The sequence below is a fragment of the Misgurnus anguillicaudatus genome, chromosome 5 (assembly GCF_027580225.2).
Source record: "Misgurnus anguillicaudatus chromosome 5, ASM2758022v2, whole genome shotgun sequence".
Classification (NCBI taxonomy): domain Eukaryota; kingdom Metazoa; phylum Chordata; class Actinopteri; order Cypriniformes; family Cobitidae; genus Misgurnus; species Misgurnus anguillicaudatus.
Window position 1 is genome coordinate 18,884,081 of NC_073341.2, and position 23,300 is coordinate 18,907,380.

Genomic DNA, 23,300 nt, shown 5'->3' on the forward strand with positions numbered 1-23,300 from the left:
TCTAATTAATCTGTTTGCATCGGAAGACTGATTTTGTTATTGTGATTTAGTTCTCTGTTGGTTTGTTTCAAGATATTTAATTAATGTGCAAGTTTTCTCTTACGTCACTTCTCCAAGGGATTCCCCAGGGTCTTAAAGCTTGTAGATCGTTTTCAAATACAGCGCTTTAATTCTCTTCACAAACTGAAAGACGTCAAATAAAAATTGGTATATATTTAGAATGATGGATATAGAGTGCACTACATGTTTTTTGCTTATTTTGTTCAAAAGTATTTTCAACGTAAGTCTCTATATTATAATAACAAGGAACTATGTGTCTAACGACAGGTGAAGAGCTGTCGTTCAAACCACACAAGTTTGCGTTCCAGCTGGCGAATGGCCCTGTGTCAAATGGCATACTCCGCACTTGTGGACCTCCTCAGAGTCCACACTTTTATGACATCATGTAGTGCAGACCCTAGGGACTCTTGACGTGAGTCCAAGAGGGTGCACCAAAGTTGTATTTTGGGACAGACTCGAGCGTCATGCCGGAAATAGGAAGAGAAGTTCCCCTTCAGTGTGAACTCCATTGTCTGATTGGTCTGATTTCTCTTTTGCAAATACTTCTGGGTTTGTAGAGTGTGCAAAGCCTGGTGCAGTGTGGGCTTCGCCGAAGAGGTTCAAAGGGGGCGCTGATGAGCACACTTCGGAGGGTGAAAATGACAGATGGGACACCCTACGGACTCGTAGACTAAGCGAGCACGCGCAATTCAAGGCCACGAGACCGAAAGTTCACATGAAGTGCATCATTTGGAACAGGGCCAATGTTTGTTTGAATTTTGGTTTCAGGAAACACCAAATTGTTGAACATTGTCAGTAACGACGAACCTTACATCAGTAGGATATTTGGGAACAAACCCCAGAATGATCCAATTCCTAAACAAGCACCGCCAAAAATTAAGTTAGACGATGCTCAAAACTGACGGCTTGGTGTGTACCTACCTTAAAACCGGGTGCGTTTCCCAAAAGCATCGTTAGCCAACTACTGTCGTAAGTTTCGTTGTTACTGACAAAGTTCAACGATTTGGTGTTTACCGAAAACCATAGTTCAAACGAACATTTGCAAGCTGCATCGCTAACTTGTGTGGTTTGAATGACAGCTCTTCACCTGTCGTTAGAAGCATAGTTCCTTGTTATTATAATATGTAGACTTACGTTGATCATGCTTTTTAACGAAATAAGCAAAAAACATGTAGTGCATTCTATATCCATCAATCTAAATATCTAAAAAAATATTTTACGGTTTTTATTTTCAAATGACGAATGTGCGACAAAGTTACTATGTTTTCGGCAAACAGTCTTGACAAGGTAATTCGTTTCTCCAACTATGCATCGTGTTACGTGCGAGTTACGTCATGTTCGGGAGAGCACCCCTGTTAAGTCCAAATTTGGAGACCATCTACTCAGCTTGGGCTGGTTTTAACAGTTTATATTCAGCAAGGCCAGCTTATTCCTAGTGAGGGTAAAAGGGTAAAATTACAATGGAATGAACTTTAATCTATAATTGTTGGTTCAGCAACATCAATTTCCTTGCTGTGGTAATTCAATGCAATCTATTGTTAATTCACACCGAAGGAGACTTCTGATTAACAGAGTCCTTGTGGACCACCAAGCCTCCTCACCGCACTCATACGGCTCACTTTAATTAGGACACAACACTCAATGATACATTTCTCAGAATTTCATTAGAATTCAAGTAGTCGTGAGTCCTTTACACCAGAGTAATCAATAAATCCAGAAGTACGGGTCTGTGCTGCTATAGTAGATGTGGTTAGTGTATATAAATGTATGTATGGGGTGTTGGGGGGGCTGTTTGTGGCCACCCTGTGTATGACTGGCAGTGTTTTTTTAATAAGCTGTCCAGTGCCTGTTTATCATACAATAATGTAAACAGAATGAAGCTGGGTATTTGTAATTATTTGTAGAAATAGATATGACCTCTATGTTCCTGCTCATATTACAAAGACAAACATTGAAATCATATTTAGTGGTCGACCAATATTGTTGTTTTTTAGGGCGATATTAAGAAACTGTGTGGCGGATATAACACAAATGTTATTACAGTAAATAAGAGACAAACAGCAAATTGGTGAAAGAAATTTGTTATGCATAACATTTATAAATAAACCCTTTTAAAATACTTAAAACATATTTACCAGACATAATTAATGTGGATCTGACATCTCACGGTACTGTTTGAATAAGTGTGTTAAACTAGTGTGGTGTTGTGTGTGACACAACATAACGTCATGTTAAAAAGTGAATAATAATTGGTCATTTTACTGTCTGTCAGACTTTGGCTTTACATTGAACGACACTGAATGTATTTTTTATTACAAACATCAAATTTAAGTAATGGATAAATTTACTGGCCGATTGAAAATATTTATCGTCCGATGCCAATAATAAAAATGTCCAAATATTGGCCGATATATCAGCCTCTGCAATATATTGTCCTATCACTGTCCTATCAGCCCTTATGAGACAAGCTTGGTACCATTGGAATTTCAGAATTGCATTCTATAGAAAAGTGACCTTGAAACTCCAGAAATGTTCTCCTGTATCCGTGTAGCCAGTTGAATCCTGAGGATTTGCCCCATGAAACACTTCAATAGTCCTTGGATGTCGGTGTTCTGTAACAGTTTTGGCTAAAACGGATTAAAGTCTGAGCTTTTAGGTGGAAATAGCTGGTGCAAAGTGATATGCATGTGTTGTAGGCTATTTGCTGCTATCATACATCAAAGACATCCAGTCCCTGCTTTTTAAACAACAATATCTACATATTTACCTGACATGGAATGGTAATGTGAGACTGCTTTAAAAATACCCCAGCTAAACTTCTGCTTCGGCTGTGCATATCACACGACCCACAGTGAAATGTTACTATTTTGCTTTATCATATTTTTGCTATACAACCCCAAATCAGAAAAAGTTGGGACACTGTAGAAATTGTAAGGACTTTTTTTAAAATGTACTTTTCCGGCCTCTTATTGCTACCTGTCCCAACTTTTTTTGGAATGTGTAGCCCTCATGAAATCCAAAATGAGCCAATATTTGGCATGACATTTCAAAATGTCTCACTTTTAACATTTGATATGTTATTTATATTCTATTGTAAATAAAATATACATTTATGAGATTAGTAAATTATTCCATTCTTTTTTTACTTGCAATTTCTACAGTGTCCCAACTTTTTCTGATTTGGGGTTGTATGTTGTTATTATAATTTATATAATTGTAAGAATTTGACACACTAGTTTTAAAAACTAGTATTATATAGAACTAGTATTACGAATATGCCCCATTTTCTAAATCATCCCGAATGCAACAAAATAAATTTTCAAAATTCTTTATGCTATTTTGTTTAGAATCCCATATCTGATATTAATGTTTTCGTACACGTTTGCCCCACTGTACTGTATAAACTGATTATGAGATGTCAATACATTAAAGGTGCAGTGTGTAAATTTTAGTGGCATCTAGTGGTGAGGTTGCGAGTTGCAACCATTGGCTCAGTCCACTGCCCAACCCTCGCTTTTGAAATGCAAAAAGAAGCTACGTTAGCCACCACCAGACAAACATTTCATCGTTGGAGACAACTTAGTAAAAAGGTTTGTCCGTTAAGGGCTTCTGTAGAAACATGGTGGCACAAAATGGCGACTTCCATGTAAGGGGACCCTCTGTGTATGTAGATAAAAACGACTCTTTCTAAGGTTATAAAAACATAACGGTTCATTTTAAAAGGTCTTTATACACCACTTATAATATAGTTTTGTATATTATTTTGCAAGAGATCCTCCTAAAAATTACACACTTCACCTTTAAAGACATGTATGGTATATGATATAGAAGCCATTCTGGAAATAAAGGAATAAAAACTGATATGAATCGGGTAATCTTTCCTGGAAAGAATCACATACTTCACAGAAATTTGTCCATACATGGACATTCAATCTACCCTTGTTGTGGTTTTCATTATTGTACAACCACCAGAACGTACTAGCAGCTTACAAAGACAATGAAAAATATGAGCTTCTAGAGTTTTGGCATCAGTGAGTGATGAAAAGTTCAAAAAATGTGTGCGTGCACAGGTTCTGAGAAGAAATCCGTCCACAGCATGGGATCAAAAAGAGTGAGGGAAAAAAATGAGCAAGGTAAAGCATAGGATGAGTCTATCTCTGAAGTACACAGAGGAGATAAAACAATCGATCCTTCGCTCTTGAGCGTAGCATGTTGACGATGATGAACCTTTGGAGAGCTTTCCTGCTGGCCACAGCGTTGCAGCCCTGCTCATCCCAGTCCCCAAACTCGACCGACTGCAACCCATCATTCTCTGACAGCCGTCCTCCATATTCACTGATGATGCCTAAAGTCTAGAACTTCCACAACTTCTGACTTTTCTTGAATAGTGACCAAACTCCAGGTTTCATAATTAAAGTTGAATTTGTATGCATTGTTTTTACATTGATTTCAATCTTTGACATGACCTTACTCAGTCAATATTAAAGATATCAAGATCTCACTCTTTTATGTAGGACTTTTTTTAAACAGTAGGCTAAATAACATAAAATGACTTGGGTTTTCAACAACTGGGACACAATATAAGATTAGATTTACAAAGCAAAGCAATGTTTTTTTGGTTATATAACAGCACTATTAAATTACAGTATGCCACAACCAAAACAAAATAAAGCCAGGGCAAAATGAGCCAAAACATTATTAAAATGGCTCGCAACATGGTAAAATTGGGAAAACAATGAAACTAGGCCACAACACAACAAAATTAAGCCATAACCCAGCAGCAGCGCACCTGACTACCAGAGGCATTATTGATGGGGAAAATATTTTTTTACCCATTACTCGCATTTTAAGGTTTGTCTGCAAGTATTCATTAGCATTTGCATTGTGTTATGAACTTTGGTGTTTTTTTGCTTAAAAAGAACACATCAGTGGTAGTTTAGGGACAACACACTAAAGCGTTGTCCCAGAATCCACACATCTATGTGTTATTATTGGAACTTTATGTGTTACCATAACCCCAAAAAGTGTAAAAAATTAACACATCCTTTCTTAGACACTTCAAAATTATAATAAAGCAATAAACCCAAGAAGCAGTGCGTTTTTTTAACAGCTATGGGGCGTTGTTAGGCACGACGCGAAGCACTGGTAACCCAACGCTTCGAGGGTTTATTGCGTTAATAAAACTGTTACTTCATATGCATAACGTTAGCGGGATTTTATAAAATAAAACACAAATAAGTTGTAATTATTTTAGTACAAATATTACTCTTCCGCCAAACAAAGTAGTTCCTCAGAATCAAGTGTGGCTGCAACAGAGCGCAGTTCACAACCAACACAGATGCAGCGAAGACACAATGAAAATATGATTTAAAACTGTGGTGTTTATTTATAAATCAACATTCATCTAATTTATACATTAACATTTATATTGTGCAACTGTAGTGATGATCAAATATGCTTGGAAGCATGCTGAACTCTTTCCCCGTCAGCGTTTTTTTTTAAAGTTGCCAAAGTTTTAGTTTAATGCCTTGCAGAAAAATGTATCTTCTTTAAATAAACATAAAATATCAAATGAAAGAACAGACCATCCGCTTTCAAACAACAACAAACAAAAAAACGTTTCATCCTACCTTCATTTGTTCTCTTATCACCTCTCAATTTTTTAAGCTAAAAGCAGAGATAATTAAATTTTTGTGAAGAACTTTTGTAAGAGATCAGATTCAGAGCCATGATGAAAACACGCTGTTTTTAGTGTTGAGTGAATGCATCAGTGTTTAAGTTGGGTAAGATCGCCATCTAGTGGATAATAGCGGACGTATGAACTTGAGTTATAATCTCCTCAGACAACGTTTTCTCTTTATCGACGAGATGACTCAACAATATTTCTTGACATTTATCTGGATATCGCCATTAATTGTGCAAACGTAGACAAATTAAAAATATGATTAAAGAGTGTGGTGTTTATTTTCATAAATCAGTACGTATCAACAGTGACGCAGTGATACTCTTGTAATGTGGTCCGCAGGGTTATATTTTATCACGGCTTAGAACGCGTTTCAACCAATCAGAATGAAGAACCAGAACTGCCCGTTTTATAAGCAAAATTAGATACTGTAGGTTGTATAAAGAGATAACATGGACATCTTCCAAAAAATACTTCAATATTGATATAAAGTTTATGAAATAAAATGGATGTAATATGTTAATTTTTTATGCTATTTAAAAAATGATGTGTTATTTTGTGTTAAAAAAATATGAGACAACACAAGTTGTGTTAAAAGTATTTATTAGCATTAAGTGTGCTGTCCCAAAACTAACCCTGATTATTTTTCTTTGTTATAAGGTTGTACCTGCCCTTTAGAGACACGGCAAGCTCACAAATCCTCTGAGAAGTTATCAAATCATAAAGGTCAAGTGTCTTTCTGGTAGCATCGAGTTTTTAGCTGAATTTTAAGTCTTAGATAAAAGCGGCAGCATTTTGAATGCGATCTGATACACACAGCCTGGCTACTTTCACCAAAAGAGAGATCATCTGACGTGATAACAGTTGTAAAATTGCAAATCATTGGACCCTGCATGACCAATATTTCAATAAAAGTGGTCATTACTTTCCAAGTGTATGTCTGAGAGGACTGTGTAAAATGAAAATGTGCATAACCAATGAAATTTAATCACATATATATTATATTTAATGAAAATGCATGCTTTCTATGCCTTCTTGCTCAGTTTTATAGCAAAAAAGGAGATAAAAATCTTATAGTATTTGCTGATGTTAAAGTGCTGTTACTGAAAAACAGCATGGGCAGTATAGGTCCAGTTTTGTAGATTTTTAATACTGTGAATATAGATATTTATCACAAATATTATAATGTTGCCTAATTAATACTTGCTATTTTAAAAATAATTAATTATTTGTTAAATTATGCTGTAACAGAAAATGGTTCAGACACACCAGAAATATTTCACTGCATTTTCAAGGTCCACCAATACATCAAGAACGAGGTGTACCCAAAGGATTAAAATCCAAGTAAAAAAAAACTTACTTTTCTGTTTAAATATGCCTGGTTGCTATACAACATTATAATACATACAACCAGGCGCGGAGCTATGGGCGGGCCTGGGTGGGCCTGGGCCCGCCCAGATTGACAGCTGGCCCGCCCAATCAGAAATGTAAAAAATACTACTCTGTATAGTTAGACATGTATACTACTTTATGTGGTGTAATTTATCTATTGCATGTTATGTTAAAAACAGTAAAATTATAAGTAAGCCTGATAACTATTTAAAAACTATTAAAGCAGTTGAATGTTGCGTTATAATGAAATATTCCCAAGCAGCTTTCAGCCATGATCACTTTGAGAACTTTTTTTGCAAGCAAGTAGAAAACGTATTTTGAATAACAACACGTTATAAATATGTGCTGCGCGCTTTCCTCTCAATAACATAAACACACAACAAATATGACAGCGGGGTAAAAATAGAAAGAAAACATCTGATCATAGTGATGTTGTTTGATATAGCGATATAGCAGCACTATAAGTCACGCCACGTTTATTGCTACACTTTATACAATATAGCCTATTGCTTTTAAGCAACAAATAGCCTATCATAACAACCTATAAGCCTACTGTGTAATTGAGACATTAATTTAAGAAATGCATTAAACCAGAAAGACGTAGGCTGGGGAAATATAGTGGGTTCACTTCAATACACACCACAGACGTCCTTGGTTTGCTTCTTATTTATTAAATCGAGGCAATTGTTTGATCAAACATTGATTAATATTAATATACAATTTATACAAAACGAAATTCACTTTAAAGAAAGTCTTTCTACAAAACAAACCTCGCAAAATCGCTTGCCCGACGTCCATTACGGCTATGGCGAATTCCTGTCGGGCTAAAAAAAATGATGCGCCTTGGCCGTCGGGCGGAGGAAAAAATATTGTAATGTGTTTGCATTCTCTCAGATTTAGTTAGGTAATTATGTTGTATGTAATTCGGCGTAATCTTGTTAGCCATTACTATCCTCACTAACAAGTGAAACTGTCAGGAAATAAAGTGAAAGCATTAAATCCATTATTCCTTTCGTTCACGTCTGATATGCGCGCTCCTCGGCTCCGCTCTTCACGAGTAGGCTTGCTCTTGTGCTTATCAAAAAGTATATTAAATGTTTATTTATTTGTCATTTCGTTTAACCCCAGAGTCTAACATTATTCTAGCAATTCCATTTTTCTTTCTTTATTTAGTAAGTTAACTTAAATATGTGAGAACGAAAATATATTTTTAGTGATTTGCATGAAGAGAATATGATGTTAGAAGCTTCATTTTAAGCATTTAGTAGCCGTATTTATTTAAACACTTTAATAGGTTATTTAAAAAAGTATAAGGTTTTTTTGGGTTCATTTATATTTCCTGTCACTGTGTGCAGGTTCTTTTTTGTAGGCTATGAGAGCCCAATATTTTTTTTACCAAAAAGGCTTAATAAATGTCACGTTGCATTACAATTTAAAGTATCAATAATGCAACCCTATATGCAATAATGTCAAAAATGTGACGTGCAGTTCGGGTGTGTGTGTGTATGCTGTTTAAATTAGTGTTCTGAAGTTTTGACGAATTTTATAGACTTGTTATAGTTTCTTATTCAAAAGTGACACCCATAGATTCAGGCCCACCCGGACTTAATCCATGCCCACCCATATGTCACGTTCTGCATCCGCCACTGCATACAACAGACTTGGCCTGCCTCTACGGGCAAAACCTGTTAGTTATATTCAAATATTGTTACAATATTTGTAAGATTATTGCATTGTTTTTTATTGTAAAGTTGCCTTTGTGGTTATGCAGTAGCTACTGTAGATGGGAACATACTTTTGCAATGCATGCATGCACGTCATTATACACCATGTATGAAATGCTCCTGGTGACTTTGTCTAAGTAGATCTTGTCATCCACAATGTCATGTCCTTTCAGGACCAAAATATCTCCAGTGCTTTTACATTATTACCCAAGTCCTCTGGGATACCTTTGTTACTCTACGGTATGTGTGTTAAAACTTCTACTTTATTGGGCACTGAATGTAAAGAGGCTGCAGAGAAGTTTAGTATTCTTGTACTGTTTGCTTGCACCATGTGTCTAAACCATTTTAGTAAGTCTTTATAAGTGCCTTACAACAAAATGTATGTTTTTTTATTCAGTATAATTTCTGTATTGTATTTAATAATGTGCATTGTTGTAGAGCATCTTTACAGAAAACATTTTAACACAAAATATTAGAGAGAGGAAGAAAAAATGAAAATTATATAGGAATAGGAAAATGATATAATGTAAATTATGTAGATGTGATAAATACATGAAAATCATATTATGATTTTACATTTTTTTGTTACAAACTGGATTTTATTTTGCAGTCCTTTCTATATGTATGACTACAGTATGACAACTCTGAACCTAACCAATATCCAGTTTATCCAGTGTTTTGTTGTGCTACAACAATGTACATTAAGTTCACATATGTAAAATAATAATAAATAAAGTGCAACCAAAACAATAAAGTGTTTACAGTATTATAATTGAAAATTGTATATTTATACAAAGTATGAGTCTAAGCAGACCCCCAGTAAGCAATCAAGTGAGCCAAAAACCACAATGAGGGGGAATTATGAAGGCTTTGATGATCTACAGATGTCTGAAACTGTATAAATAGCATCCCACAGATGCCTATGTGTGTGTTAGTCTATGTTTGTGTGTTAAATCAAGCTTAACTGTGAACTTTAGCTCCTGTTTTTCTTTCATCTCCCTCTACCAGTTTAGCTTCATCAAAGCTTTCTTCAGTGCTGCCAGTGCTGGGATTACAGTTTGTGTGTGTGCGTGTGTGCATGTTGACCTTGTGTCGGATTGTCTGGCTGTGGGTTGAAAACGATGTTGTGCTGGGTTGTATGATGAATAGCAGAAAAACACTTGGATTTTTGTAAGCGGTTACTACCATGCTAAGTGTTATATCAAAAGTCTTGAGTATTAAATAGAGCTAAATGATTCAAATGATTTTATGAACCTAAAGTCAACATTATATTTATAGTAAAACGACATGGTATGCAACAAAATATGACTGAATACTTTGTGTTTGTTTAAAGTGTTTGTTGAAATTGTGTTTCCACCTTAATGTTATATGGCTTGAAAGAACAATTGCTGATACAGGTTTGTGAATCAATTGAAAATTGTAAATTCTGTCATTATATATTCACCCTCAAACTAAACCTGTATAAATTACTTGGTTCTGTTGAACACAAAGGAAAAAGTTTGAAGAATGTTTGTAACAAAGCATATCTAAGGCATCATTGACTGCGAAAGTAGGAAAAAATAATACTATGGAAGTGAATAGTGCTCACACCATTAAATGTTGTGAACTTTTAAATATCTAGGGTTAGCACATGACTTTCAATATTGCTGGAATTGGGTAGCAGAATAGACCGGACACAAAGAGCGTTGCAGTTAAATAATTTTATTTACTTTAAAGCCGAAGCCACTCGAAGCGAAGCGCAGTCTGTGTGAGCACATCTGTATGGTTATTAAAATTTTTCAAAATATTTTTATTTGTGGACATTTATACAGGTTTAGAACAACTTAAGGATAAGTAAATAATGACAGAATTAAATATTTGGGTGAACTACCTCCCTGCCAATGACAAGATTTTCCAGCAATCTGTATTTCCGCTATTATCTACCAGGTGGCGGTCTTACCCAACTTATAAACCCGGAAGCAACCCCTTCGGACAAACAGTAAGAACTCTGTGTATGTTTTGAGGATCGCTCTATATCTCTATCAAAAGTCCTTCACAAAATGCAATTTTCATTCAAATTTTGTATTTTTGAAGAAACACCCATTTTTTAGAGGTGATAAAAGAGAACAAATGAAGGTTTTACATTTTTTTGAATCCAGAGGGTCTGTTCTTTCATTTGATATATTGTATGTTTATATATTTAAAGAAGAAATTTTTTTGAAAGGCATTAAATATGAAAATCATAAAACATGCTGGTACAGGCTGTCACCTTCAAAAAAAATGCTGGCGGGGGAAGAGTTAAGTATCCTGTTGCTTTAATTTAGACATGTCAACAATGTAGAAATCAGTTTATGCTACCGTATGTCACGCTCCATGTGTAATGCTGACTGACAGAAATTGATGTCACATTGAATAGAAAAGAGATGTTCAGCTGTGATGTTCAGTGTGAATTTTGCAGGGTTAGTCGGTCTAAAAATATACAGTTGTAAGGTTGCTTAGCAAAAATCCCAAACTTGTTTGTTCTGCTGTTTCACTGTGTAATCAAATCAGTTTAAGCATATGGAGTGTTGACAAGGCGTTGTCAGCCAGTATAAAGTGGTTTTGTAGTGCAGTGTGTCAGGCATCATAAAACATGTTTATTCTTGACAAACTGACAAGTAATATAAATTAATCTTTATGCTCTAGTTTCTCTCTGGTACACTTCAGAAAATCTGTTGGGCTTCAATAATCTGCAATGAATATTGACAATCATTAGAACTACTTCAGATGATGGAAAAACTTGTTAGTGACATCAGCTCACCATGATGTAAAAGCCAATCTGGTATTTTTATCTGAAACATTTCAGTACCCAATAATTGACGGTTAAAACAACGTGCACTACTGCATGAATATGGGTAGTGTGAATGAAATTTGCACGTACTACATCTGCCATGTTAATACTTCACATGACACACAGTGAGGAAAATAAGTATTTGAACACTAAAGCTAAACATGACCGTCAATCTCCCTCAGACTGGGACTCAATGCAAGATCTAACCTTGTGGGGTCTCAATGATCCTAAGAAAGGTGAAAAATCAGCTCAGGACTACACGGGAGGAGCTAGTCAATGACCTGAAAAGAGCTGGGACCACCGTTTTCAAGGTACTGTTGGTAATACACTAAGACGTCATGGTTTGAAATCATGCATGGCACGGAAGGTTCCCCTGCTTAAACCAGCACATGTCCAGGCCCGTCTTAAGTTTGCCAATGACCATTTGGATGATCCAGAGGAGTCATGGGAGGAAGTCATGTGGTCAGATGAGACCAAAATATAACTTTTTTCACTAAACGTGTTTGTAGGAAGAAGAATGATGAGTACCATCCCAAGAACACCATCCCTACTGTGAAGCATGGGGGTGGTAGCATCATGCATTTGGGGTGTTTTTCTGCACATGGGACAGGGCAACTGCACTGTATTAAGGAGAGGATGACAGAGGCCATGTATTGCGAGATTTTGGAGAACAACCTCCTTCCTTCAGTTAGAGCATTGAAGATGGGTGGAGGCTGGGTCTTCCAACATGACAATGACCCGAAGCACACAGCGAGGATAACCAAGAAGTGGCTCTGTAAGAAGTATATCAAGGTTCTGGCGTGGATCAGCCAGTCTCCACACCTAAACCCAATAGAGAATCTTTGGAGGGAGCTCAAACTCCGTGTTTCTCAGCGACAGCCCAGAAACCTGACTGATCTAGAGAAGATCTGTGTAGAGGAGTGGGCCAAAATCCCTCCTGCAGTGTGTGCAAACCTGGTGAAAAGCTACAGCAAATGTTTGACCTCTGTAATTGCAAACAAAGGCTACTGTACCAAATATTAAATACTTATTTGCAGCTGTATCATACAAATAAATAGTTTTAAAAAATCATACATTGTGATTTCTTGAATTATTTTTCTTGATTATGTCCCTCACAGTGAACATGCACCTACGATGACAATTCCAGACCCCTCCATGATTTCTAAGTGGGAGAACTTGCAAAATAGCAAGGTGTTCAATTACTTATTTTCCTCACAGTATGTCGTCTTAACAACAAATGAGCCATTAACTTGTAAGATGTTAAAGAAGCGCAATTTAACCTCAAAGAACAAAAGTCTTTTTGGTCTTTTTTGTTGGGTGACTCCCCTCTTGGGGGCTCATGGGATGGTACAGTATCCAAAGAATGCACACTTCGACGATGTCAAAATCTTGGCGGAGGTAGTAGGTCACCATGGTTCTTTACGTCTACTGTTTTTCGAAAATACTATGAATTTGGACATAATACTTGCCTTTCCGGACACAATGTTTGTGTTTTAGTTTACACAGAGACAATAATGAAATTGCTTTCATAAACTCATACTTTGTAACCCATTTTGCAACCCACTTTCCAAGTTTGCAGGGAAATTAATAACCAAAATAAATGTTAAGTTTTCAAGTGTTTGTTTTTAAGCAGTACTGTAGCTCAATTGGTAGCGCATTGTGTTAGCAGTGTAAAAGGGTTTCGGTCCCTAGAGAACACATAATGATAAAATACATGCATTCTAATGCACAGTATAGGGGGTCGCACACCGGGCAAGAAGCGCCACGCCGCATCGCGTCACACCATGAATCTAAAAATATAACACATTATTTTCTATGAATGTATGCACACACTGTTTGATGTGACTCTGGAAACTGCCCAAATCCCTGTCGCGGCACAGAGCACCACTCACATACAGTAGTTTAACATTAAATAACATCATAGTATCCCAAATTGTTAGCGAATAATATTGGCTGCTAACGTATATTTTACATTTTGAAGTAAAGGCTATCTGACTAAGCTTGCGCTATTTAATATGCGCTTCTGATGTATGATACCTACGAGTTATCCTAGACGCAACACGGCGCTGCGCTTCTCGTTCGGTGTGCGACCCTCTAAGTCCCTTTGTATAAAAGCATCTGTCATGCATTTTAGTCTTTTCTATTCATAATATCAGTTTTCAAGACCACATTCAAGGTGCGATTTGCTGAGGGGGATTCTCCCCCAATCTTTATATCCCTGCGTTTGATGAGTTATTTTTCATAAAAATGTATCCCCCTATTGTAATTAATGGTCATCAAACAGCCATATAAACAGCCTAAAATTAAGATAATTCAATATAAGTTAAAATGCTGCCAACAGTAAAATCAGGAATTGACTATTACTGTCAGCGCTCCTGTGACAAAAAGTGACAGCGCATCTAGGTTATGTCATGATACCTTTTTAATCCATGCCCGAATTTTCCAAATGTTTCTTACTTACTGTGAGAAATGTGCTATTCGTGTATAGTTGGATGCTTGAACATTTTGAGTTTATTCGCTTCTTTTGCACATTAAATTCTAGACATTCGCGAATGAATTCGCGTCATGGGAGGGGCTTCTGCCAGGTGGGCGGCTCAAGTCTCGTTGCGAAATGGCTGACATGAATTTTGTTGAGACGGTAGCTTTGCTTTATTTTATGTGCTATGGACAGCTTAAAAATGGTGTAGACTTTTTAACATGCGTGATTACTGCGAATCACGCGTCACACTTGAAAAGCTCAATTCGCGCCACGTCATTTGTGGGTAAAGCACCGCAGGATGTCTAATCACGTCATTGCACTGTCCTAACATGTAAATCACTCGCGCTTAATGCTTCTCCTGTGTCTGGTGTGAATGCACCCTTAGACTCTGATTTTTTTCACAAATCACACCCTGACCACATTTATCAATTACTAATGGGCCACAATAGCAGAAGTAAGGGAAGATTAGTTAACAGACTTGTCTGTATAACTCCAGGTGTTCATTTGTTCATTAAACATTCACAAGCCCAGGGTTAAGCGCACTTTTAGCACCATCAGTAAGATAACGCAAATATGGCTGGGTTACTTCCTCATTACCTTCACTATCAAAGTTTTCTTACCTGTGTGACTAAACACACACACACAGACCACACACACAAACAAACCCACACCTGAATCACACTCATTAATCAAATTCAGTCCTCTTCTTCAACCCAAATTATTCAAAATTCAGCCCTCTTCTTCAACCCAATTACAGACTCTTGACGGTGGTCCTGATCAGAGAAGAAATCAGGGACAGATTTGTTGAATTTCATTATCAGGACTTTTCCTCTGCCTGTCTTTATTTACTGCCAGGAGACATTTTCCGACTTCTTCAATCAGCCCTTCATATACTGTATGTGCCTTTGGCTTATCACTTCTACGCTGCATTTCTCCATAAACAGAGATCGAATCACAGCATCCTCTGCCCTGATGTGTTATACATCTGGAGAACCTCTCCCAGGATCTGCAAATGATTTCACGAGACAGTTTCTTCTCATAAATCAGATACAGTCAAGACACCAGCAGCGTTTTTAAAGTACTTGAATTTTAATCTACGAAACAATAAAAGTAACAAATGACTTCCTAGAATGTATAATAATGGGATTTCTTTTAATTGTAATTAGTTGAATACAAGAATAACCTGTGTTAGAGGTAAAGCTGATGGGGTATCTTGTGTCCACTCTTGTCTGCGGCATACTGCAGCGTCTTCACTTATTTAACTGGAACATTCATTATGCATCGGCTCAGCACTGCTAATACAAACCCTTGGATCAGCCTTTGAGGAACAGAAGCAAGCTGATCAAAACAAAGCCTGCTGCTGTTTAATACACAAGGTGTTCTTATACAGTATGCAATCTATATTATTAAAGGTCATATAACAAACACAATTTCTGCCAATCTCATGTTAATCTGTACCTATAGAGGAGTGCCACATCCTTCATATCTCCAAAGAGTCTTTAGTTTTGTCCGATTTATAAAAGAAAGATCAGCTGTACCGCTTCTTTCTGAAAACAGCTTTTTTTTCTTTGCTGGAGGCATACAGTGGGCGGAGCTCTGATTGCTGCTTTTTGGTGAAAGTGCCCATACAAGGACTTTCACTGTACCTCCGCCAGTTGTGACATAACAGATTTAGTGGTTGATAAAAACTTTCTAAAACTTGTACGAACCCTGACAAAGAGTATTCGAAACGGAAATATGACATACTTTACATCCACCTGTTTTTTTATGTTTTTGGCTATTTTAGACTGAGAATCCAAATCCAACAGCGTAAAAAGTCAGAATTCATGAAATAGCATTAGACGCCACTGTAACTCTTTCCCCGTCATTGACAAGTTAACTCGTCAATTAAAGCTCACGTAACACACGCTGTTTCTGCATTTCTGATGTTAATCTGGAGTACCTATAGAGTAGTATTACATCCTTTATATCTCCAAAGAGTCTTTAGTTTAATCAGATTTATAAAAGAAAGATTACACAGCAAAATCACCAGTGTTAAATTTTCAGGGATGGTGTTAAATACACAGTGTTGATGCTGTTTTAACACTATCTGGTAATAAAATAACACTGCCATTGCTAGGCCAGTGTTATATCCACGACAGTGTCAGTGTAAAACAAGGGTGTTACCAGATTTCACACTGAGCGGTGTAAATCAAGCCACGCCTCCACTAACCATTTCCTGCCAGGGATTTTACCGCCATTTTCTTTCAAAGGAGGACTGAAGAGAGCAGGTAAATCTCATAATATTCACATGGTTTAGATAAATTAAACTGTTATTTCTCTGTCTGACTCTACGCAGCCATTTGCCAAAAAACCTAAATAAGATATTTTTCCCATTTTATTTCCCCTTTGTTCGTTATTTGGTTCAGTTTAATCAGAGCTACCTTGTGTTACGTTGTTCCCTTGTTAGTTTGGTATAAAGTTAAACTGCTAGCTAAAAGTTTTAACCAAGAAGGATTATATTAACAGGAGATATGAATGAATGTAAGAATTGAACCGTGATAAAACGCGACATGCACTACAAATTGAAGGTATGAAATTAAGTTAAATGAAAGCTCGTTTATTCACCATATGATGCTCGTTATGAGGTAATCATATAGGCTAGATACCGTGAGTTAACGAGGTCGTTTACATGCACGTGAGTGCACGGATATCGGTTAATTATTCAAATTACTGAAAAACACAGAGAAAACCGCATCGTCATGTGTTTTTTTTTTAGATGTATGCAAACAGGGAAAATATCGCCAAACCAACAATTCATTTTACCTCAGAATATGCACAGATTGGATGCATTGTGTGTTGTAAGCTTTTCGTGGCGCTAGATGTCAGACAGATGCAAATAGCAAATACATACGAAAGTGTAAAACGTGTATGGCGAACATTTGTTTTTCTGTCATTATAGATGCTAGTTTGGTGAAAGTACACACTGAGTGCTTCAAATCATTCAGAAGAGATGCTGTTTTTAGGGCAGTTTATTAAAGAAGACCTGACATGGATGACTTCCAATGAGAAACGACTGCTAATACTTATATAAATTCATTACAGAAGGTAAGTTTCATTTATACATATAAATCATTTTATTTGACATAACTGAACAGTTAACCAATCTTTTTAGTATATGTAGTTTTGTACATATTATGGTTATTAATCAGGCAAGAAAGTGACATGACCTGCTGCCAACTTTAATAAAAATATATTATCTTCTCATACATCGTTTTGCTATTGATATCATATTAAATAGCAATCAAATTGATTACTATTTTGAAAATGTATAATTGAAGATTCATATTGTCTTTGAGTGCTGTTTTTAATATAAAAAGAATGTTGAGTTTTCAGAGTCTTTATTGTCATTTTTTTGTGATAGGACCCTACCAGACTATATTTGAATACGGCATACCCGTGAATTCTGGAACTGTTATTCCTTAACCCAGTTTGGAGGATAAGAGCTTACCAACTATGTGAGTACACACAGTACTAGGGCTGTCAAATTTTAATTCGAATTTCGAATATTCGTCGAATGTAAAAAAAATATGCATATTCGAACGTAAAACTTTGCATTCGAATTTTACCTGTGTAAGCTCACGCAACGTGATGATGACGTAACTGACGCGGATTGTAACAGAGCGTAGCGGCTCAGCCAACTATGCAAAGCAAGCCAGCATTATTCATTTGAAAAATAGCAAGAAAAGACAGTGGGGATTACGAGTCGGAAAGAATACATATTAAAAGGGCTGTGTGATGCTTCTTTGGTTTTTGGAGCATCAACTGGAATTCATCCGCAAAGAAGATGACAGAAGGCACTAGCTGAGATGACAGAATTAGTGTCGTCTGCTTTTAAATGCAGTTTTACAGTTTAAAATAACTGATCAACACGAAAAGTGCCATAATACAGCTGCTTGTTTAGCAACATTAAAACCAGTGCATCTACAGAGTCCACACCGCATATGAGAGAGTTGCAATGTAACGCCGCGGTGGCTTTATTTTTATAACTGACTGGAAACTTGACTTTCACGTGGACATTTATATGCAAGTTTTTCATCAACATTATCTGCGTGAAATATAAACATGATGATCATCTGCCAACTCGACTGTTGTCAAGCACGTCCTCTATTAATTACGGAGAGTCTGCTTTATTAACGGCTTGCGTAAGTTAAACACTTCTGTTCTGTACTTTATTACTCGCATATATTTCTACATATTTTCAACCAAGGAACACACAAAATATAATATAAGTTGCTGTGAATAGCGTTTAAGCTTGACAAAATTTAAATGACTAATGATCTTTCCCACTTATTTTAGCTTAAATAAAGATTCATTCGTTTTCATACTTTATTAGAAACACGTAAATTTATCTACTTATATATTATATAAAATGCCCTATATTAATATGCGTTGTCTATGTATGGCATTCGTTTTGTATTTACAGGTGCACAAATATACTGGTTAATTTTGATTTCATTAAGACACCGTGTGTTCTGTATTGACTGAGGCTCTGTACATTTTTTGTAAATTTAATTAATGTATGGTACATAAAATTATTTGTAAATGTATTCATGGATAGTTTCTTGACTATGTTTGTGTTAATAGCCTACACACGCTGGCTGTTGAGGTATTTTGCACTTTTGTTCCTTTGCATATGAATTAAAAAAATTATGTTTAATTTATTGGTGTTTATAACATTCGTTTTAACAAAAAATATGCTGTGCATGATTTGTTTATATTATTGGGGCTTTGTGCTGCGCCCTCTTGTGGTGAGCTTTTAGGAGTATTTTCTCCAAGATAAAGTAGGTCTTTATAATTCGAATATAATTCGAATTTTATAATTTTTCAAGGACGAATTTCGAATGTACTTGTTCAGCCATTTTGACAGCCCTACACAGTACTTTAGTACTGTACACTGTCTCTAACATGATTATACTGAGATGATTTTGATTCAAATAACGGTTAAAACTGCATCCTTTTTGGTATTTTCTTGACCCTTTTTGTCTTTGAAAATCTGCAGAAATATGCTGAGGCGATGTATTGCAAAATAGCCAACATACAACAATTAAAGGATAATTGCAGCCTATATCCTGATGAAGATATGGATGACCCTCTGTCTGGTCAACAATAGTTTAAATATGGTAAGTGTACATGGGTTTGCTACTTTTACGGTTTTAAAGTTTAACTGTATACTCATGGTCTTTAAATTCTGTTTTGCTAGGACGGGACAGTGATGTGGCAGCTCTTCCCTGGCTCATTCACTTCTTGCCTTCATTTGTGAAAGGAAGAAAGACTGGAGAGGGTCAATGTGCAACTGAAGCTACTGATTGTGCTGTGTAAGGTTTTTTGGTATTTTGTTCTAGTTGTTTATTCAGCAGTTAGTTTGCTTGCATTGTTCACCCCATGTAAATGCATACAAGTTCATAAATACATTCATCAAATACACTCTTTTAAAACACTCTTAGGTGATGAGCATCAATCCATGTTTTGAGGTGGATGGATCAGCACAGCCCTGCCTGCTCTGCGTTGGGAACAAAAGTTGCATCCAGAATTTTTGCATCCTTCTGGACCAAAAAGCCATTCCCTCCATGATGAAGACCACTGATGCAGCCTTCCACTACATCATGAGTAAAACAACTACAGAACTTAATACCAGGTTGGAACGTGTTTAAGAAAAATGAAACGTCTTTTGAATTGAAATGTCTGTTTTGTTATGGAAAAATCTTTAGTATTGTGAAGGATAAGCATTTCTGCTTGCCGATAAGGTAATTGCATGTATTTTAATGTGCAAGTTTTGAGTAGGGTGGCTAATTTTTTTAACGTACGAAAAAATGTACAAGGAGGAGTAATACCGAGGAGCGAGTACGAATCATGCAACACTATACAACACTGTTTAACTTATGATTCACTACATGTTCGTGTCATTTATATAATATGCACGCACCTATTTCCAACATAAGACAGAAGTCTAACTTACCGCATGCAACTCATGACCCGGTTGGGAAAATCCAGCACATCAAACACACACGCAAAACTCCGCGCCTACCTCGGATAATAAACTATATCCATTGTTTTCATAAGGCTGACTTTCTTCTCCTTACATCCAAAACACACTTCTTCTTTCGTGCCATTGTTGAGTTTTGAAACTAAACAAAGCTGTTGCGTCATGTGATGTTTGTAAGATCTAGTGTCTCCCGCTGATTGACGGGTGTGCGGGGTTTTCCGGGGGAAGTGCCCATATAAAGAAGTGATACCTATAGAAACCCCTGTAACGTCAGCTGGACCTGTAATCGAAAAAAACTTTCCGAAACTTCTACGAACCCTGGAGAAGTGCCTTTGGCACAGAAATACTCTGTAACACGCCCAAATGCATTTTTGACACTTTGCCTACGTTTAGCATGAGGATACAACTCTATAACTGTGTTAATTCAGAATGCTTGAAATACCATTAAACCACCCCTTTAAGAGAAAACGATTCCCTGCCAATGACGAGTTTTTCGGGCAATCTGTATTTCCGCTATTATCCACCAGGTTACCCTTCACAAAAATGCAATTATCTCAGCTTTTTGCTCAAAATTTGGTATTTTTAAAGAAACCTACCCATATTTGAGAGGTGATAAAAACAAAACAAATGAAATTAGGATGAAATTTTTTTTGTATGTTTTTATATTTAAAGAAGAACATTTTCTGAAATGCATAACATTTTTGGGAAATCATAAAAATTGTTGGCGCTGGCTGGCAACATTTTTTAAGAAACGATGGCGGGGAAAGAGTTAAACCTAAAAACGAAAACTTTGTCATTATTTACTTACCCTCATATCATTTGATCCCCCAATGTGTCCATTGTTGTTCAGAACCCAAATGTAGATTTTTTTTTAATGTGTTGTTTTGGGCTTTCTAGTCACTGTGGGAGTGAATGGTGACCACTTCTTCAAGCTTCAAAAGGACCCAAAAGGTGTTAAATAGGGGTGTGACGAGACACTTAATCCACGAGACGAGACGAAACACAAGATTGGGTTCACGAGAACGAGACGAGACGATATTTTTACACTTTTTAAGAAACCTTCAATGATAAAATAAATGAATAAGAAACTGAAATCACATTATTTTTACATGTTTTAACTAATCAAGGACTGCCCCTAACAATTATTTTGCTAACTGATAATGAAATAATTTGTTATTTTGGGGTAATAAAAATAGACCCAAGTGTGCAGTAGCATTTAAAATTACATAATAACGAAGATGCAATAATAATTGGTTCAAATAAAGTATTAAAACCAAGTTACATTAAACAACATTTTGTGGCCTATAAATAAAAAGCATTATGTATGTATTATAACAAATGCCTGCAGGGGGCGATAGAGGACTCGTCTCGAGGGCGCTCTCTTCACTTTCACTTTAGATGGAGAGAAACGCTTATTTTTAGTCACAAATTTTTTAAATCCATATTAATATTTAATATATGTTCATTTCTTTACACTAGAAATGATACAGTCACTGTCATTTTTGAGCAAGAACATGCAGACATTAAATCATGTAAACTCTGTGTGAGGGTTTAATCTGCTGAGACTTCACATCTGACACCGATCAACATACAAACACAACGCGTCTCAGACTTCACACGAGCTCCCAAACGAACATTATTGGAAACCTAAACAAAAAAGCAAACGCAGTAAAAGACAAATATAATGCATGCACTGTAAAAGGTCAAACAGAAAGCTGCATCCTTCTGAGGTCGCATATGCAGGCTGAATACGTCATCAAGGTTTATTTCATTAACTGAGCATTACATTCGCAAGTCGTGAGCATATTACAACAATTTGCGATTAACTAAATAATTAGTAAACTTTATAATTGTTAATAGTCTCTAATAAGACAGTGATGAAGTGAATGCAGTTTAAAAATGCGACCTCCGAAGGATGCAGTCTTTTATTTGAGAAACGGCCAGCACCTCAACAAGAAATCTCGCGAGACACATGTAATCTCGCGAAACACATTTAATCTTGTCACACCCCTAGTGTTAAACAAATAACTCCACTCGACTCTTGCCATGTACTAAGTGTCCTGAAGACATACATACAGGGTTTGGTAAAAAACATTATTTGAAGAAAAAGTCGTGTGCTTCTCTTTCAGTGAACATTCTCAGTGTCTAAACTCTTGTTTAGGCAGGTTTACTTTTAAATCATGTGTTACAACTGGAACGACAGTGATATCCACAACAAGAAACCAGAGGAGAAAATGTCAAGACACTTAAAATATATGACATATACACAAGTCAATTGGAGTTGTTAATTTCACAATTTTGGGTCCTTATGCAGCTTAAATGGTGGTTACTGTACTATTGGACACAATCCACTCTCATAGTAGAAAACCCTCCTAAAAATCTGAGTGTGGGGGGGTTCAAATGACGTGAGGGTGATGTTTTTGTTTGGTGTGAACTGTCTCTTTAAGGAACAGTTCAACTTAAAACTCACCCCCTCGTTTGGTTCTAACCCTGTATGACTTTCTTTCACAACACGGAGAAATACTAAAGATTGTACTTTACTTTTTTCCATTCAATTACAATAAAAGCTTCAGAAAGATCATAAAAGTGCTCTATATGACTCATATCGCCGCAGTGTGTTTTAAAAGTCTTCTAAAGCCACATGATAGCTTTGTGTGTGAAACAGACTGAAATTGAAGTCGTTATTCACTTCTGTCTTGACCTTCAGTTGGCAGTAGAACAAGGAATCATTCGATTTTTTTTTGTAAACTGTCAACAAATTCTTTAGATTCGAGAGATTCAACTTAAAAGAATGAATCATTCACAAATGCAACTCTTATGAGCTTATAGAGGAACACTACACTCTAAAAAATGCTGGGTTCTTTTCAACCTAGTGTTGAGTCAAAAGGGACGAGCCAAGCAACTGGGTTGAAATTAACTCAGAAAATGTTTATATTTGACCCAACAATGGGTTAAAACAACCCAGTATTTTGGGTTGAAACAACCCAGCACGTGCTGTGCTCATCCCTTTTCGACCCAATGATGGGTTGAAAATATCCTAGCATTTTTTAAAGTGTAGAGTAACTTAAGTATAAATGTTTTTAATAAATTGAATAACTTACATTTTTAAACATTTAGGAAGCAATCAT

At 36.3% G+C, this 23,300-nt stretch overlaps 2 long non-coding RNA genes across 3 annotated transcripts in view; both read left to right on the forward strand.

Moving 5' to 3' along the window:
- Positions 1 to 23,300, forward strand: part of LOC141363840 (uncharacterized) — a 169,725-nt gene that overhangs the window by 84,205 nt on the left and 62,220 nt on the right. The window lies entirely within an intron of this gene.
- On the forward strand, positions 16,155 to 19,979 carry LOC129451104 (uncharacterized). Of its 2 annotated transcripts, XR_012369639.1 has the most exons (6): positions 16,155 to 16,417; positions 17,089 to 17,234; positions 17,551 to 17,644; positions 19,189 to 19,309; positions 19,390 to 19,504; positions 19,634 to 19,979. It is a non-coding gene; the product is annotated as an uncharacterized lncRNA (long non-coding RNA). The 2 variants fall into 2 exon arrangements; XR_012369638.1 differs by lacking the exon at positions 16,155 to 16,417 and having other exon boundaries at positions 16,455 to 17,234.